This window comes from Neolamprologus multifasciatus, chromosome 1 (genome assembly GCF_963576455.1).
Source record: "Neolamprologus multifasciatus chromosome 1, fNeoMul1.2, whole genome shotgun sequence".
In the NCBI taxonomy this organism is placed as follows: domain Eukaryota; kingdom Metazoa; phylum Chordata; class Actinopteri; order Cichliformes; family Cichlidae; genus Neolamprologus; species Neolamprologus multifasciatus.
The window spans coordinates 13,789,436-13,803,800 of NC_140439.1; the positions used below are offsets into that span (position 1 = coordinate 13,789,436).

Sequence of the window (14,365 nt, forward strand, 5' to 3'; positions counted from 1 at the left end):
GAAGCCTGAAGCCACAAATATGGTCTCTTAAAGTTTTCCACACCAAGACACACAGAGGTATTTCGTCCTTCACAGGCATGCTTCACATGCGGTCACATGTAGGTCCTGAAAGCACTTGTGTGTCAGGCAGCTCATTCCATGATTTAGGCATGAGACATAACTGCAGTCACACCAAATATGTATGAGACATCTTATATATTTATAGATATTTACAAAAGTGTCTATCGTTATCTTGTTTTGTTCTGAATGTGGAGCAAATGAAAGGGGCGAATGAGCCACGTTTGACATATTGTTTTCTTGCTGCGGTGCGTGCGAACCAAACTCAGCCTGTTGACAAAACAGTAATCCATATCACACGAACGCTTACACCGATCAAATTACATCTGCGAGATAAACTCAAAGATTTGAGAAGTTTCTCTCTGGATTTTTTTTTCCAGAATAAAAGGAACCAGCCAGTTTCACAATTAAAAAAGAAAAAAAAACTTTGACATTTGGCAGTTTCAGCTTGACTCTTTCCACTGTGTAATTTTCTGGATAGTGTGAGAGACGCTACACTGCCAAAACTGCAATGATTATGTCTTCATATATTTTTTAATGCCAGAAGTGCATTGCACAATGTTGCATAATCTCCATTTAAAAAAGGTGCTGATTTCTTGTGACTTTTTGCTTTGTCCCAAAAGTAAGTGTTTGCACTAAATAGATTAAATCACATACCACAAAGCTTAGCTCCTTTCACATTAATTATGAGTTCCAGCTTAAATACGGTGGAGTGTAAAAAAAAAAAAGTATTTCTTTTTGTTGCTTTGATCTAAATTTTTCAGGTAAATCTGCCAAATCAAACTTGTCAAAGTCACTGCCTAAAGAGAAACAAAACAAAGCGCTTTGCATGCAGAAGCTGAACACTGTTGAATCTCTGATGACAGTGACGTCTGTCAATATGAACCGAGAGCTTCACAGGAATTAGCACTTAAGTGGAATCTCATGAAAGGAAGCTTTAGCTTTCAGTTACAAATCACTAGCAGGTGATTTTTAAAAAAAGTCTCTGTGGAATTACAATAATGTTTCTGGTTTATTTTATTTTTTTAATCGTACATTATTAAAGTAAGGTTTGTGCATTTATGTGTAAGGCTGTGTAAACTTTGTAGTAAGAAAATTAGACACAAGACAAACTGTGTGACGTGTACCAAAAACTATAACTAATATTGGGCTTTCTATGTAGGTCAGAGAAAAGAGGAAAAACACTGAATCCTGACTTATAATAATAACAGAACAACGGCAAGTGCACCAGTCAGTTATCTATCAGCATATGCTCCACTGTCAAAGATACGTCTGCCGTGGACAGAAATCAAAGCTAGTTATATGTAAACTATGATAAAGCAAGGCACTGAAGCTTGAAATTCCTTCAACTGTGAAAGTCATTTCCCTTGAAAAATCCCCCTCCGCTTCATCTGTCACAAAATGCAGAAAACAAGAGAAATCTTACAGTCGCAGGACGCAAGTAACGCCTGTTTTTAGTGTGCACATCTGTTTTCCCTTCTTTTCTGTCTTAGTGTCATTAGTGGCCTTATGATTGGAGGGGGAAATGCTGTTCTCACGTTGATGAAATTATAAAAACTAGGAGGTCGACTGCAGTTAGCTGTATTTAACAGCAGGGTTTCTCCAGGGTGATATTCATATGGACTTGAAGGAAAGTACTGGGTTGATTACCGTAGCTAAACCCCTGCACTTAGGCGCAGATTTAGCAAATGGAAAATCTGCTGACATTTTGTGTGGCGTGTGTACACAGTGACGCGGGTGAAGATGTTTTTATTTGATTCAAGGTCATTTGGCTTTGCTCAGGTTGGGGTGACATTTGCTTGTGATCTCATTCTTCATGGAGAGATGCATCACCGTGGAGCTGAGAGTTGTTTCTCCACTTTTCCTGGCACAAATGACTCCTCATTCCCAGAAAAGGAACATGCTATCTCTCTCTCCTCTCTTTCTCTCTCTATCGGTCACACACTGACAACATGTGCACACAGACTGCATCTCCTCAGTGAATGACAGTGTGAATGTACCTCATCAACGAATGAGTCACTCTACTACTCTGCTATTATGATGATTTCTCCCTTCTGTGTATTACATCATGCAACAGAGGGTTCTGCTCAGTTACATTCGCCACAATAAACACTCTCTGAGTGCACTCATTTAGACTGTGTGGGGATTTCAGTCAACCTTGCGTGGAAAACATTTATTTGATCTTCCAAATCACTTTTTGGGTACGTTTTGTGTACAAGTAAAAGCACAGGATTTCCTTAAGCTGACACCGGGATGGATGAGAACACCTGTAACATCCTTTTCTGTAGGTGTCTCTGGCACTGAAGGTCATGCATTGATGGATGTGGATTCCCATATACCGTAAGCTCTATAGTGAGGCTTTCAGAATATCTGTGATAAACCTTTATTGGTAAGAGATATCAATCAATAACAGCGCTCACGTGGCGTAACTGCTGGATTTTTATGCCAGCCAGGGAATATGAGTGTTACTTGAGGTGCACACACAGATATTCTACATGTAGCAGCCAAAAATTGGTCCCTTGTGCTTTAATCGCACAGGCGGTTCAAATCATTGACTTTTCAAATCATTACATCTCACACAGCATTGTGCTCAAGACCACTGATGTATTGAAAGGATGCTACAAAGAGAGGATCCTGCACGGATGGGAAGAGTAATTACTGTCCGGTTGCAGGGTTCTTACATTAATCCAAAACAAAAGATTAAATTAAACTCAACTGTTATAGCAGTGCAAGATAATCGGAGGCAGGGAGGAACAATAGCGCTCGATTCACTTCATACAGCAGAACATTGTCTTAATTTAATTTATTGGGTGTTTATTTAATACTTATTATGTAGGACACAACAATAAGTGAGGGCTAATTCAATTGCATAAAAAGACATCCTTAGGCCACTTTTCTTGTGTGTGAACACTATTTTAAGCTCCATTTATGGTGTTCAAATTAAACATCTCAGAGTTGCTGGAAGCTTCTCGTGTTAATGGAATCCCACATAGCGGATTGTGTGGGGAAGAGAGCAATCTGTATTCCCTGAATGTGTCTGGGCGAAAATCAATAAATGCAAGCACAGCTCCTCGCTTGTGATGGCTGTCCCTGTCTTTGCATGCTGGACTAATAGAAAAATAATAATTAAATTTAAATCACCAGATTAATTTGTTTTCCATCAGTCTCAGGAGAGATCCTTTTTTTTTTTTTCCTGTTTCTTTAGTGGCTCATTATACTTTCTAATCAAGACAAAAAAAAAAAAAGTCCCTCTTTTAGACAGACATGCTGTCTCCCTTCCCCCTTCTCTTCCCTGTGGTGTGCTTTCTCGCATTGCAGTCATTGTGCTGGCACTTATTATGTTACAAATGACCGAGGTACGGCAGGCATTCTCAGTGTGCATGCAAAGAGGGCCCACCCTTCTATGCTACTAGCGCCTTCTCCTAATGACGATGCTCAGAGTGCCCCCACCACTCACCCACCCACCACCACCACACACGCCACCCCACCCCCCACCCCACCATTCCCGCCCCCATGTGCTCTCTTTAATGAAGATTCTCCAATGCAATTAAAAATCCTTGCTTCTTGCCGCTACTGTATGACAAACACAGCCACTGTCATTCCTCATGGCCTGTCATTCCTGCTACAGGAGGCGGAGGAGATGGAGAAATACACCAGGGTGCCAGTGGCTAGAGAGACAGATAGAGAGGATTTTGAGAGTGTGTTTGTGTGTGTGTTTGAAGAAGAGCCCCCCCCCCCCCCCCCCCCCCCCCCCCCCCCAATCTCAACAGGTAATGGAAAGGGGCAGAGAGAAAAAAAAATCAATGACCAAAGAACACGGAGAGCACGCTTATGAAATGGCTTTAACTGGACACCACAAGCTGAATAAGGGGTTCTGTGTCCATCCTCCAAAAACTCGAGTGAATGCCGTATTGGATCTTCCACCTAAACACCACCTCACCTTTCTTTTTTCTTTCTTTTAATATTACACCTAAAAATGACTGACTTCTGAGTAACATCTTTGCAATTCTTGCAATAGCATCAAAAACACTGGGGTGACACTTTTAGACGCTGTGACATAAGAACAGAGAGGAGAGACACGGAGGGGGTGGGGGAGAGAGGAAGAAAGGGAGAGAGAAAGAGAGAGGAATCAGGATACATTTATGGTCATTTATAATGTTTATGAAGCATTAATATGAATGTGCCCGTAAACCAATACTCCATCACTCTGCTAACAATGAGTTCATTGTTTGTGTGTGATTTATGAGGTGTCTATAAACTAACAGTGAACAGTTTGTTAATCCACTATAATACCTGTTAAAATGGATACAACCAGTGGTGATGTGACACGCAGCAAGAGAGACAGACCCGCGCACACACATACACACACCAGTCAGCTCTGCTGTGACCCATCCTCATCCTCATCAGGGTGGGGCACATAAGAACAGTTGCCCACTCCATCTGCAAAAAAAAAAAAAAAAAACTCCCCACCACCACCTCTCCACCCCACCCCCTTGTTGTTTTCCAGTTGAATGAAATAATCTTCCCCCGTCTGGAAACCCAGTCTGGGTCAGAGGGCCTACGTTCAGCCTGTTGCTTATTGTGTGTTTAGAAGAGGATGTAAAGCATACAATTAGGCACAGATGGCTGTCTTTGCCAGGCAATGTATTGATCCAAACCCGATGAAGGGCTGCCCCGTTTTCTGGTTTTGTTTCACAAATGCCTCCCCTAAGTTGGAGCCTTTATGTAACTGGCTTGTATTTGCTTGATCATGTAACATCTTGTGGGGGCTTAAAGAGAGACAGACAGATAGATCATCTGTAACTATGTTGAATACTGCCCAATCAAGCAAAAACACCCGTTATCATTAGGTTTGGCGATATTCTAAAAGTGCCTACAACTTTCACCTTTCAAAATAAATCCACAAATAAGACAAAATGAGAGGATTTAGGCAACTTTTCTTTAAAAAAAAATCATAAAATTTAAGCTATAATCCAAGTTATAGTAATTAATTAAAATGGTTAAGAATGTATAAAAGTTATTTTTTTTAAAAAAGGTTTGTTTATTTCTTACACCATCAGCGGATAAGGCGCTAACAACATCATAAATAAAGTTCCCGCAACGTCCCTGTCAGTGCCGTGGACCTAATGACAATGTCGCATTTAAAGTAATAACGGTCAATTACTGTATCCTTCCTTTACTACGGCCGCTGCACAAATAATAAGTTTTCTTTGTGTGGCAGTAGTGAGCTGACGTCAGGTCGGTTCCTTGAAGTGGAGCTGAATAAACCTTGAGAAGAGTCTCCTTCAATCTGCTGTTAGTAACTAACACACACACTCACACACCGAGACTCAATTACTGCCCAATTCCCTTCTTTATCATTCGTCCCCGACCTCTTTCATAACCAAAACCGACCAAGGAAAAAAAGAGGCGAGAAGAAGACCGAGCCGAAGTGTTAGTTGAACTAAAAAACCACGCTGGAAATAAGTAAAGTGTCGAAACTAAAAAAAGGTAAGTGTTTTATTTTCACTGACGCTGTTTTCGCCCCGTCACAGAACAGGCGATGAGCTGCGTACGGAGAGAGCTCGCTTGGCTTCGTTTCTAGTTTCTTGGCTTTTTTCAGCTCGTGTAAACTGCTTTATACATACTTTCCTGTTTTCTCGTTGCGGTGTAATTCATTCAGTCCGTGTGTCCCGTAGTCGTTAGCGGTACGTTTGGTTAAAGTTTTTTCTCCTTTTTATGAAAAAAACGAAGTGTTTTTTTCCTCCTCTCCTTCTTCGGAGTGTTGACCTGATAGTGGAAATCGTCTTTTGTGTCCCTCTTTTCCCTTTTCTCTCTCGCACCGTTCACTCGGTCGCAATTTGATAACGAAATTAAACTTTTTCGAAAGGTTCGTGGTTTTGTTTGTGTTGTTCTTTTTCTTTTAATTTATCAACCGTGAAAATGTACAGTTGTTGGCTGTTTTGGCTGCCTATTCAGTGTAGTGGATGTTGTAACCTAAAGGGGGGGGGGGGGCAACTACGAGGCACTGGACTGCCGTTGGTCCTCGCTAGTCCGTCCGTTAAAAAGCCATCCAGTTTAACAGTCCCCCGACACGAAAAATAAAACAATTAGGCAACAAATACATAAATATCCCCCTTCAGTTTGGATTAACTTGGACGTATAATATTAATTTCTCTTTGTACAGCGGTTCAGAGTTTGAGCTTTTTTCCCCTGTCGTGTCGCTAGTCGTATTGCTGGCCAGCCTGCTGGGGAGCTGTTATCGCGGTCGCTTCCTCAAACCGAGAGGCGTGCAGGCAAGCTAGCAGCCGCTTGGCCGAGTTGTTGAAATTTATCCCTTTGTGTATATTACAATATCCTCCATTTTTTCTGCCCCTTCCAAAACAACAAGCCTCTCGCCATCTTGGTTATTTTAAATTCGTCCACCGCCCCCCCACACCAAAGCACCCCCCCCCCCCTCTCTCTCTCTCACACACACACACACACACATACAAACATCCAGGCTACTTTAAAAGGAAATGGACGTTTTTTTCCTCAAGTTTTACCAAAGTTTTACACTTGGTAGAGGGGGAAAAACGAGACGGGGGATCGCGTCCCGTGTGTGTTCTTTTATTTTCCTTTTTGAAAGGAAATTAAGGTGGTTGATAGAGTCGCGGACGATCATTTTAAGGCAGTTTTACTTCGATGTTTGGTGCTTTAAAAAAGCAAATACAAAGTGACGTGTGGTTACATGTCAGGAGTCTCTTGTTTTGAGACGCAAGTGGAGAGGCTGGTGTTTTGAGACAGGCGTCGATAAACAGGCGCATTTGTGATGTTTTAAGATAATACTGTTGATAAATGTGAGATCGGCGTTTACTCGGTGCTGCCCAATGTTTGTCTTTGCAGCTAAACATGAATGAATGAATGAAGGAAGGAGGGGGGAAGGAAGAAAGAAAGGAAGGAAGGAATGCTATAAGGGCAAATTACTTGGAATGATATTAAGGGAAGATTTTTTTTTTTTTTAAATATAATTTTAATTGTATAGTGATTAGGTATGATTAGACTCACAAAAGTTATATAAATAGTATTATGTTTTTAAAAAACAGGTCCTTCCTTCTTCCTTCAGCTGTTGTGGTTTAGCTGAATAGATCTGTGAGCGATAAGTTTGCTAGATTGACAGGTTTAAGACGTGCACACTGGCACACATGCACCTCTAGCCTTCCTTTGGATTATCTCTTAGCTGAGCCATGATACTTGCTTGCAACAGTTTAGACTGAAGACTTTTAGCAGACTGGAAAATGGTGACCTTATTTATTTTCTGTCATCCATCTCACACAAAAAAAGTGTCCCTGGCCCTTATAGTTACAACTTGATCTCACTTTTCTTCCCCGTGTCCTGTAAAGCAGTTTGAGAAAAAGGAGGGTGTTTAGGGTTGGAGGGTGTAGTGGAAGGAGGGGGACAAAGAAAACAAACTGAACAAATGCTTTGAAATGGAAAATCAGATCATTTCACCTCCCACCTCTTTTGTTTGCCCGTTTATTGCTGCAAAAGCTGGAGTGCAGAGGAGCAGATGTTTAGCCAAACATGAAGGCGCGGTGCCTCTGTCCTTATGGGGATGGCTCTCCCTCCTCTCACTGCTGATGCATCGACATGACAGCTGCTTGATTTCATGGAGCTGCTAAGAAGCCATTAGTGGTATCAGTGAATTGAAACGGAACAGTGTCTCCCAGTTTTCTATCACAACTCTCTATTGTTGGCATCTTTTTTTTGGTGCGGATTTGTTTGAATATATGTGTGTGAGTGTTTGTGCTCCCGTGTACGTGTGTGTGTGCGCAAATGCTGCAGCTGAACATACAAACCGACAAGAAGTGGTAATATATTTGTGCAGCGTGTTTTCTCATAATTTGAGAGAGACTGAGCAAGAGCAAAAGTGAAAAAAGGGGAACAAATCTGTCAGAGTTTGTTTGCCATGTTGGTTTGAAATGAAAGCACACTGTGCTACCTCAAGCACACTCAAATCAGAGATGTCTCTCCTTGCCAGGCCAAGGGGAAGAAAAAAAAAAGTCAACTCGCGGCTGGAGTTTTATTCTTTCTCTGCTTCTCCCTCTCAAATTGGAACTGTTGTTTTTGAAGAGATAAAGGAGGACTTCTGCTTGACTTGAACATTCAGGAATTAAGGATAGACATAGTTAAGCCCTATTTGCATGTCTACCAAAGTCACAGCAAACGGTTGCTATTGACTAAGCTGATTAGGTGAAATTAGGTTCACGAGCTCTATGTCTGGGGGTGCTGAATCTGACAGAACTTGGACAGCTTTTGAGAAGACAATCCCATGTGCACACAAGGCTGAATTCTCTATAATCCCTTGCTATTGAATATGGGGGCTATCTATTTTTTTTTTCTCATTTTTGAAGGAAACCCATCCTTGTGTTCTTTTACAGATGAAATGAAGTGCGATTTATTAGGTGTGCATGACAGGAATGATCAAGTCATTGGTATGAGGGAACTCTTGCTTAAAACTTTAATATGAGATGAAAAATACATCCACTCTATTAGGGACGCTTCCATATATCGGCTGAACACTGAGCCAATCACAGCCTCGTTGACAGATATGAGCCTATCAGCAAATGAGATGACATTTACCAATGGCAGTGGCTGGTCTTTATCTGTTGGGTCACATCAGTGTCATGCTGGTTAATTGGACAAACAGTTCAGCAAGAGGGAGAAATAAAAACAAAATAATAACAAAAACGCGCACGCATAAACCAGGGTTTTCCTCGGTTACAGACTGTCATTTAAGTCTGACTGGTGTGAATACAGTAAAGGCAAAGGAACAAAAATCAAACACGACTATGAGATATGTTGATAATTTAAATGGTGCATCATTACAACGGGCAATAATATAAATGGGTTATTATTCATATCATGTATGCTTTTAGATTTTAGTTTAACAGCTTTCCTCCTAAATATGCTGAGCACTAACCTGTTTTGAATGAGAAAAGCTAACACACTATTTTGTTTGTGTTCCTAAAAACTTCTGTGATGAGTGAGTAGAGCTTAGATCTTGTTGTTTAACATGCATTTTGTGTGATTAGGGTAGAATTAACTTTATCTCCATGGTGGGAAGCACTGGGACAAAGCGAATGAAATGCAGTGATAATTCAACCAGATGTGCAAAAACATAGTATTATGTGCAGAATGTACAAGTGTATAAAATGAAAGTCCTACAACATGGGTGATGTTATAACTTACAGCATGTACAGTTTCTTAGTGTGTATATCAGGAGTGTATCGTGCAGTTTATGTCAGCTTAGGTTCACACCTTGTATATTTGAATATGCCTCCACATTCGTCCCGTGCGACCACTTGTGATCAGGTCTCACTTTAACACTGAACACGTACAGGGACTGAAATGTGTTGCCGTCTCTAATGTACTTCCCTTGAATAATGTTCTGGAAATTAATAGAATAAGAAATGCTATACAGTCTAGCTCGATGATGTCTCTAATCTTCTGCTTTCCGACTGGCTGATTGACTCTTTGGCCCAATTGGAAATCAAAGTGTTTTCAATCTAAGAGAATCTATTTTGCCTGATATTGTTGGCGCCTGCTGTTGCACATTTTAATTGGCACCCAAATGAATACCTGCTTCTGCTTACACCGAGGACATCAGTTAAATAGCTGGTCCTTCAGTGTGACCCAAGGTGCTCTTTTCCTGTGCGGCTCAGACCTTTACTTAGAGCAGCACACTTCGTATTGGATCACTAACAACATCTAGTAATGCCAGGCGTGAATAGGGTCTTAGTTGCAGATTTTGATTTTAACCTCAAATTCTTTTTACTTGATGTCACTATCATTGGTGATTAACAAAGTAAATCCTTGAATGCAAAATATGAAAAGTGTCCCCTTGGCTGATTGTGCCATCCCAGAGCCTCGTTCACATATGAAGTATTTTGCTCTTTGCACGTTGTGAATGATGGTTGGTTGTAGGTGATGGCTGGGGGCTAGAGCCTTTCCCAGATGTCATAGAATGAAAGGCAGGGTACACCTTGGACAGGTCGGCGGTCTGTTGCAGGTCTAACACAGAATTTACCTCCTCGTTATATGTCAGTCAGCTGTTTCACTTGTAGTCGCTTGTAATGCTCGCCTCAAACTTGAGATAAGTTTAACTCAGGGCCCGCCCACTTTGCATCGCTAACGGTCTCTGAATTTCATTGACATTTCATGTTGCCACATCTCTGCCAGTCTCTTCCTGTTTGTACAGCCCTTTATAAAAGTGGCGTTATGCTTCAAATCAAGACTTAAAATGAATCAAGCAGTGTTTTTTAGGGGAAATGCAGATCCTGACGATAAAAGAAAAAAGAAAAAAAGGGTTATTTGAAATTCTAGCGACTATTTCAATATTGTGCATTCGGTTACTGCGTCTCCCCTCACTGATTACATGATTTTACTCTGGGCTACTAGACCATGCTTTGTAGTTTCTGTGTGACAAAATATGACAAAGTGGCTGATTTATGCATTCTTTAACCACAACAGCAGGAGGCTGAACTGATAATGAAAGACAAAAATAAACTTTCACATTACCATACACATGTACATTACTGAAATATTTACTAAGCTCTGTCTGAAGTGCTTCAGTCAGCCTAAATGTTTCAATGCATTGATGTCAGTAAGTTATATTTAGTCAGAGATTAATAAGATCTGCAAACAATCTATTGATAATAATGGCCATCTGGGAGCCCTGTCAAATCTCTGCATGTTAGCGCTGACACAGAGCTGTGAAATTTAAAGAGGAAGTAGAGATCTGCTCTGTGTTAACCAGATCCTTCAAGAACTAATGCAAGACACACTCCCAGTCGTCGGTCAGTCTTTTACTCGTGAATGTGCATGCACAAGCAAAAAAATAAAATAATGACAAATGAAATAATGCACCAAGAAACTGAGGACTTTAACAGATGTTTTTGAAGTAGACATTAATCCTGGAAAGACTAATGGTCCTTTGAGAAGAAGCAGCATTTTAGCAAAAGCCTTAAAAGCTTCCATGCATTAGATTAACAGTGCGTCATATTGTTACAGATCAAATTGAAGCTTCTCTGTCCTCGTTTTGGTCTAGTGCTGTGAGCCGTGTGTTAGAGGCCCATGCAGGCAGATCACTTATTGATACGTGTCCACATGGCCTCGCAGGTTAATGTCCTCTCAGCTGGGAAGTTGGTGAGCTCTCAGTTGATCTACCTAACCTTATGTTACCTTGCTATTTTGGTAACACTGCCTGTTCTCTGAACGTCCTGATAGTCATCAGGATCCACAAATAATTGTCTAAAGTGCATGCTTGGTGACAGCAGCTTTTAAAGTGAGCCTCTTCTAATATTGTGCCTGTCCTTTTGCTGAGTTATCTGCATCCATCTGTACAGTGAGAAATGCAGCTACATTTAAAAAAACAGACTAATGAGATTGGGCATATGCCTTTCTGTTGTAGAAGCAAGTAAACAATCTCGACTCTTAATTAAGACTAAACAAATCAACACCCATTTTATTTTTTCTACATTTCTGTGTGGATTACATATGGCGGATTAATTACCGAACAATAAGCAGTGTAAAGTGCAAGTGGGTCACCCGGCGTTGACTTTCAGGAGACAGAAGACAGAGCGGCCAAATTTGGGAGGGAAAGGCGATAAGCTGCTTCTTTGCCGTTCGTCCCCTGGGCCTCTATTTATCATTCAATGTGAGAATTTCCTTGATGAAAGTCAAGGTTGTTTGTGCATGCTCTGTCTCGTTGGGATGCCTGTTTTTCCACCAGCAAGGTGAAAAGGTTGATTTTCCCCCTCCAAAGAGATGCCTTGTTTGGGAAGTCCAGGCTAGTTTCTTTTAATGAAGTCTCTAAAGGTCCTGATGATTTTTCCACTTCATGGCTGTTTTTGTTTTATACATTAGTGAGGACGCGAAAAATACAGATGTACTTCGTGTGTATCTCCGTGCCACACAGCGGCGAGCATGCAAGTCCTCATAATTGTGTGTCTGTGCTGCATGTGCTAAAGACGTAGCAAAGAAGGTTATCACTTTATGTGAGCTGAAAGCATCCATTTAAGGTGGCCTTTATAAAAAGCAAGAGTGGCAAGAAAGATGGCAGCATAATGAAAGCATTTATTTTCTTGAAAAGAAATCACATCAGTGTTTCTTGGCTTTGTGAAATAGATACATTCAGAGTCTCTTAACATTAGCTGAAGGAGGCTGGATTGGATTTTTCTGTCATTTTTCTCCCACCTTGTCCTCCCTGTCTCGGTTACCAACATTTTCTTGCAGCAGGGACTTGATTATGGAATTGGCATTGAGGTCTGGAAAACCTGCTATTTAGACTGATGTTTTCCACACCTTGACATCTGCAGCAGGGGGCCTATACTTACACATTTCTCTCGCATTCTCCCATGCTGGCTATGCTTGGATGGGGAAGGATACTTGGAATGGGAAAAGAAATGGGAAGAATGTTTCGGATGTCGGAATGGGAATGATATTGGTTTCTCTATTGGTGTGCCTCCTGGGTCAGTGGGGTTTTTGATGATACTATAGAATAGCTTGTTGCAGGCAGGGGAGCTGTGAGCTTCGGTGGGTGTTAAGGCGCACGTACACACACTTGCTGTCACAACACAGGCATTTATGTATAGGGACAGCACACACATACACTAACGTGTACACACAAATGCATGAGATTGCGCCTCGACAGCCCCCCATTTATTGATCTTCTTCAGCATTTAAAATCTGGTCACTGCTGCCACAAAGGCTTTTTATTTTAGCTGCGCTGGCAAAGCGTGCTTGAAGCTAAGCCAGAATTTAAAATATTTAACTCCTACACAAATGCCATGAGAAATGACAAGGAGAGAGGAAAAACAAATAGGAAAGCAGTTTGGAGCTGTGCAGTAGCTATATGTGCATTTGTTGAGAACTGTGTTTTATGTAAAACACGCTGATAGGATCACCTCGCACTGAGTCGGCTGTGTAAGCGCTATAGTTTGGAGTAAAAATGTGCGCATACAGCACCCTTTCCTTCATAAAGTTTTTATGAATTGAGGGGGCTATCCTGTATTTTTCTTCAGAAAACAAAATTGTAGAGAAGAAATGATCATCGACTCTAAATGTAACTTAACTCAGAACTGAACTGCAAGGCCTTACAGTGTTTGTAGTGCAAGCTGAAAATGCTGGCAGTCATCGGATTAGTCATTACTGGACCTGGAACAAGCGGCTGTTTTTAGCATTTTAAGGTTAAAAAGGGATACTCGTGAGCAGAGAGGCAACTCACCAATGGCTAATCTGCAAAAGCCCTTTAGCATGCATTCTTATAGCCCTGTTCTTTTCTTAAGGACAGCGTGTTTCTCTTTCTCTCGTCTCACTGCACACGACACCAGGTATTAAAGGCAATAATTTCCCCCTTTTCTTCTTCTTAGGAAATTGTGAGTGTTCAGTTAGTCCCAGGTGGCATAGAGGAAATGATCTGACTAGCTGCGTTCACACTACATTTTGAAATAATTTGTCTTGAAAAGGTCAAAGCACATATCAGTGATTTTGAAATGCTCTTACATTGTGCTGAAAATGTATGTTGCATTAACATTACAAATCACAAAGGTTTCCTCATCCAGTTTAACCTGCTGCTGCTGTTTTTTTTTGGTTTGTTTTTTTCTTTCTTGTCCAGCTACGAAAGCCTAGCCCTGCTCAGTCTGTGGCATTGTCCCGCTTTCTTTTTCTCTGTGTCTCTGTCTGTCCTTCCCTCTCTCTGTCTCTCTCCCGCTCTTTGCTTGTGCGCTCTCTTTCTGAACGATGACACTGAGAGACAGCTGTAACGTGAGACGCCTCTCGATCCTGGCAGGGGCTTCGAAAAGCTGAGGCAGAAGGGAGGGAGAGGGCCTTTATCTGAGACTGGGGGCGCTGACCTCCCTCATTCCCCTTCTTTTTCTCTCCTCCTTTTCTCTCCCCGTCTCTGCGTCTGCTGGCATACTCCATCCTCCCCCCACCAACAGAAGCCGAGACTGCACTCAAAAAAAAAAAGCGTAATGAGAAAACATTTTCTGCCGATAGCAAAAAAAAAAACAAACCTGATGAATGAAATGATGTGTGTTGTTCCTGTTTACACCATTTAAAGCTGTGTGTTGCTTTTTAAATTGCTAGCATCCCTCCATCTTTAGTCCACACTGGATGAAACTTAAATTGTGTTGTCAAGTGTTTACAGAATGTATGGAGTAATATTAGAGTGACTTATGTTTGTGATCTGTGTGTGGACTCGTTTTGTGCGTGTGTTTGTGTGTGTGCACGTGTGCGTGTGCGTAGATGGAAACATCCACACATCCCCTGGACTCTAGGCTATGGC

General features: G+C 41.4%; 1 protein-coding gene across 17 annotated transcripts in view; it reads left to right on the forward strand.

Moving 5' to 3' along the window:
- Nucleotides 1–5,263: 5,263 nt before the first annotated feature.
- The window catches only part of baz2ba (bromodomain adjacent to zinc finger domain, 2Ba), a 67,675-nt gene continuing 58,573 nt past the window's right edge, over nt 5,264–14,365 (forward strand). For 13 of the 17 annotated variants that reach the window (XM_085153513.1, XM_085153520.1, XM_085153558.1 and 10 more), the window contains exon 1: nt 5,265–5,547. The gene's annotated coding sequence lies outside the window, so the exon portion shown is untranslated. Of the gene's footprint in view, nt 5,548–14,365 lie in introns of all 17 variants that reach the window. The other 4 variants (XM_085153534.1, XM_085153594.1, XM_085153623.1 and 1 more) reach the window with 2 other exon arrangements.